Source organism: Colobus angolensis, unplaced genomic scaffold (assembly GCF_000951035.1).
Source record: "Colobus angolensis palliatus isolate OR3802 unplaced genomic scaffold, Cang.pa_1.0 Scaffold72, whole genome shotgun sequence".
In the NCBI taxonomy this organism is placed as follows: domain Eukaryota; kingdom Metazoa; phylum Chordata; class Mammalia; order Primates; family Cercopithecidae; genus Colobus; species Colobus angolensis.
Genome location: NW_012120932.1, coordinates 1,425,197 through 1,430,868, shown reverse-complemented (window position 1 = coordinate 1,430,868; position 5,672 = coordinate 1,425,197).

The following is a 5,672-nucleotide window of genomic DNA, read 5'->3' as shown; positions in this document are numbered from 1 at the left end:
TTAAACACTTTATGCTTATCGGCCAATATCTACAGTAAAGCTAAAATTGAATACAGTTCCTTTATAATTTGAATGACAGGTTTTAACATCTTTAAAACCTTAAAAATCACTTTTTCATTAATGTATTAGTTTTAAGTATTTTAAGCGTGCCTTACATTGGTGATTATCTAACTGCTGCGATGAACTCTCTTGGTATACCATGCTAATGTTTCACAGAACTTCTCAGATAAGGGACAGATAACAATGTAAGGCTGCCTATACAAATGATAACAATTCTGACAATATGCAACAGACAGACAAGTCAAACTATATTTCAGAAGTAGTTTTCAAGCTTGCAAGTCTTTTTTTTTCTCGGAATACCAGTTTAAAGTGAAGTCTTTAATGCTGTTTATATCTTTGAAGAGATTATTAGCATTATCAGAACCAGAATACCCATCTGTTCCCAGGGACAAACTCAAGAATCCAGGATGAATACGAACAAGACTCCATTCATTCGTCTAATCAACATTCATCAAGTCCTTTCTTATATAGGGCTTGGCAATAAAGGATCAATAAGCAAAGTACAACGTGCAACTATGATGCCACGATATGGGCAAAGCACACTTCCAACAGAGGTTTCAAAAAAAATCTTAAGGCCCACCTCCCTTTTCTTGCAATTTTTAAATACAGGGTATAAATTCAATCATTATGAGTTAACATGTAGAAAATACCATGAGGGTTTTAGAAAATAAAGATAAGACAATTTCTAACCTAGAGCAATTTAAAATTTATAAGCCATCAGGGAAATGCAAATAAATGAGATACCACTACGTGCTTACTAGGATAGCTGAAATCAAAAGGCAGACAAATAACAAGTGTTGGCAAGAAGTGGAAAAATTGGAGTCTTCATACACCTTTGGAAGGAGTGTAAATGCTGCAGCTGCTTTGGAAAGCAGTATGGAAGTTCTTTTAAAAAGTTAGTTACATATGGCTGGGCGCGGTGGCTCACGCCTGTAATCCCAGCACTTTGGGAGGCCGAGGTAGGTGGATCACCTGAGGTTGGGAGTTTGAGACCAGCCTGACCAACATGGAGAAACCCCATTTCTACTAAAAATATAAAATAATTAGCTGGGCGTGGTGGCACATGCCTGTAATCCTGGCTACTTGGGAGGCTGAGGCAGGAGAATTGCCTAAACTCGGGAGGCGGTGGTTGCGGTCAGCCAAGATCACGCCATTGCACTCCAGCCTGGGCAACAAGAGCAAAACTCCATCTCAAAAAAAAAAAAAAAAAAAAAAAAAAAAGTTTGTTACATATAACCCAGCGATTCCATTCCTAAGTATACACCCAAGAGAACTGAACACACATGTTCACACCAAAATTTGCGTATAAATGTCCATAGCAGCATTATCCACAAGGTAGAAACCACCTGTATGTCCATCAACAGATAAACAAAATGTGGTATATCCATTTAGTGGAACATTATTCAGCCACATCCAAAGGTAGAAACCACCCAAATGTCCATTAATGGATACACAAAATGTGATATATCCATATAGTGGAATATTACTCAGCAATAAAAAGTAATGAAGCACTGACATATGCTACAACATGGATAAACCTTGAAAACATTATGCTCAGTGAAAGAAGTCAGTCGTAAAAAGACACAAATTGTATGATTCCATCTATATGAAATGTCCAGAACTGGGAAATCCATGGAGACAAAGACTATTGGTTGCCTAGAGCTGGGGAGCATGGGAATGGGGGAAAGTGAGAACTGCTAATGGGTATATGGTTTCTTTTCTGGAGTAATGAAAATGTTCCAAAATTGACTGTGGTGATGGTTGTACAAATCCAAAAACACTAGGCACTATAAAGTTGTATACTTTAGGCTGGGTGCAGTGGCTCATATCTGCAATCCCAGTGCTCTAGGAGACCGAGGTGGGAGAATTGCTTGAGGCCAGAAGTTCAAGACCAGCCTAGGCAACACAGTGAAAACCTGTCTCTACAAAAAAATTAAAAACTAGCCAGGCATGGTGGTGCATGCTTGCAGTCTTAGCTATTCGAGAGGCTGAAGCAGAAAGATTGCTTGAGCCCCAGAGACGAAGGTTGCCGTGAGCCATGACTGCGCCTCTGCACTCCAGTCTGGCAATAGAGTGAGACCCCGTCTCTTAAAAAAATAAAAATAAATAAAATAAATTAATTAATTAAATTATATACTTTAAAAGGATGAATTGTATTGAATGTGACTTATCTCAATAAAACAGTTATTTGAAGAATTTAATAAAGAGAAGATCAAACAACTCACTCTAACATAAGGAAGAAATAAAATGCTAAAGTGGCAATAACTATGAAGAACTGTATAAGCACAGATACCATAACTTTCACATCTGGTGAGGACCTGGAGAAGTAGTTGAAGGCTCCCAGGAAAAAGTTAATGTGTGGCAGGAACTGACTGGCAAAAGTGGAGAGAACAAGCTCCTGACTGGGGTTGATCTAAAGACATGCTAATTACTTGTTTCACTTCTTGCACAGTTTAAAAGATTGAAAACCCTTCCTTTTTCAGAGCTCTGGAGTTTCAGTTTGTATCTCCTTCTAAATGAATAAAAGAAAATACATTTTAATTCTCAAATAACAGCCTTAGCAAATAATAAAATTGCAATTCAAATTTAGCAGTTCTGGCCTGGCATGGTGGCTTATTACACCTCTAATACCAGCACTTTGGGAGGCTGAGGTGAGCTGATCGTTTGAGCCCAGGAGTTCTAGACCAGCCTGGGCAACATGGTGAAACTCCGTGTCTACTAAAAACAGAAAAATTAGCCAGGCATGGTGGCCCATGCCTGTAGTCCCAACTACTTGGGAGAATGAGGTGGGAGGATCATCTGAGCCTAGCAAGTGGACGTTGCAGTGAAATGAGATCACGCCACTGCACACCAGCCTGGGTGTCAGGGTGAGATCCTGCTTCAAAAAACAAAAACAAATTTAGCAATTCAAAACAAGGAATCTGGCCGGGTGTGATGGTTCAAGCCTGTAATCCCAGCACTTTGGGAGGCTGAGGTGGGTGGATCACGAGGTCAGGAGATTGAGACCACCCTGGCTAACACGGTGAAACCCCGTCTCTACTAAAAATACAAAAAATTAGCCTGGTGTGGTGGCGGGCGCCTATAGTCCCAGCCACTCAGGAGGCTGAGGCAGGAGAATGGCGTGAACCCAGAAGGCAGAGCTTGCAGTGAACCGAGATCGCGCCACTCCACTCCAGCCTAAAGAAAGAAAAAAAAAAGGAATCTCATATAAGAGCTATGTGGGTGGGTATAAAGCATAACATGACACTTTTAAGCTAGGTGACTTTGAGTAAGTTATTTAGTTTGTATCTTTCTTTGTTTAAAAAAAAGATGGTTTCCATATGGTCCTTATAAATAATAGATACAATAAAGCACATAAAGTGCACATGAGTTGCAGGTATCAAGTAAACAGTAAGGCTCACTGTAGCACATCTGGCCCAGCAGCCCCCAGATTCAGATGCTGCACACTCCTGGGTGCTCACACTGTTTTTCCTGGCACACAAAACAGAGTAAGCATCTCTTTGGGATCCTTCCAACATTTTACTCATACAAAAGATTAGTGGACAAGAGAGACTATGAAGGGTTTCATTAGGGTGCTTAAATTATGTATCTCACAACTTCACAATCACTATTGGATACTGCAGCTTTTCAAAGCACCATCTGGATGGCCCACCAGGGTGAGGATGGCAGGGTTCCCTCTACCCCCTCACAAGGCACTCGGCTGCTGGCTTCCCCGCCCCAGAGTGTGGTCAAACTCCTCCTGTTTATTAGCAAGAATAGTTTAACTCTGCTCTGGCTCCTCCCTCTAAAAGTGCATGTAAGTAAATGCATCCCACGTCCTCTAGCTCAGGGCCCAATGAGGAGACAGATTAACAATCACTTTTTGGTACTTGAAAATGCCTTAACTCAAACCTGCCTAAGTCTTCCTATTAAAAACAAAAAAATGAGGCTGGGCATGGTGGCTCATGCCTGTAATCCCAGCATTTCGGGAGGCTGAGGTAGGTGGAACATGAGGTCAGGAGATTGAGACCATCCTGGCTAACATGGTGAAACCCTGTCTCTACTAAAAATATAAAACATCAGCCGGGCGCGGTGGCACACACCTGTAGTCCCAGCTACTTGGGAGGCTGAGACAGGAGAATTGCTTGAACCCAGGAGGCAGAGGTTGCAGTGAGCCGAGATCGCACCACTGAGCTCCAGCCTGGGTGACTGAGCGAGACTCCGTCTCAAAACAAACAAACAAAATACAAAACAAAACAAAACAAAACAAAACAAAGAAAAACCTCAATGCTTTCCCTGGGAGAGAATGAATAAAGTATTTTCTTCAAATAGTACCTCAAGACTGCACAGTTACCTATCAGAGGTACAGACTAAATCAGTTAATTTGATATTTACAGCAGGAAATAAAAATGTGAAAATTCATTTATTATTTTTCTCATTATACTACCAAGTATTTAGTTATGTTAGCTAACAGGCTAAACTGTAACTATTAACAAATAAGCCCAAGTTGCACCATAAACTCAAGTTTAATTAACAAATACAAATGCATAATGAACATACATTTAACTTTTAGAAAGGAAATTTTAAGAAGGATACTTCATAAATTTGTTCACGATAATACTGGTTGAGAATGTTTAGCCAGTGTTTAAGTATTACCTGAAACATTATACATTTTCACTCGATTTCTCAAGCCTAGGAGCACTAAACTAAAATACAGATGTATGCACATTATATAACACACTTAACCAGCTCCATGAGGTAAAAAAGAAAATACAATAAATCTTGTCTGTTCTATATAATTTTTCTGTTTTAAGAATTCATATGTCCCCAAGGATGGCTAGACCTAAAACCCTGGTTTCCTGATTCTAAATCCATTTCTTCTACATCTTGGAAATAAAGCATAAGAGCAGCTGGAAACAAAATTAAATCATAACAGCTAAACATCTGAAGTTTCTTGTATGTTCCAATATCCTAAACAGATATAACTATGCCAAGTTATAAATCTGCCTAGTTGTAAATATCATAACATCATGGACACATCTTGCATCACTTTACATGTTTAGGTTATGAATTCACTATACAGAGATTTATGTACTACTGAGAAAAACTAAATTAACAAATAAGATATAATTTTACCATGAGTTCTTCCTTACATTGAGTCATAATTCCTCTCCATATAAATTTGACCCTTTAGTCTGGGAAGTAAAATACATGGGTTCTCATATTTCTTGTTTGAACAAACAATTAGGCTTCAAGCATAAGTATGAGATTTAAGATGGAGATCCAAACCACAGACTTTCCACAAAATCCAGAATGCTGTATTTAAAAGGGTCTACGTGTATCTAATAACTCAGCAGTTCTCAATAGGAATGATTTTGCTTCCCCAACCCCCACCCATTGGTGGACAGCTGGCAATGCCTGGAGACATTTTTGGCCATCACAAAGTGGGGGTGGAGGTGGCATCTAGTGGGTAGAGGGCAGAGGCGCTGCTGAACATCCTACAATGCCTACAGGACGGCTCCACACACAGAGAACTACCAGGTCCAAAATGTCAGTAGTGCAGAACATCCTACAATGCCTACAGGACGGCCCCACACAGAGAATTATCAGGTCCAAAATGTCAGTAGTGCAGA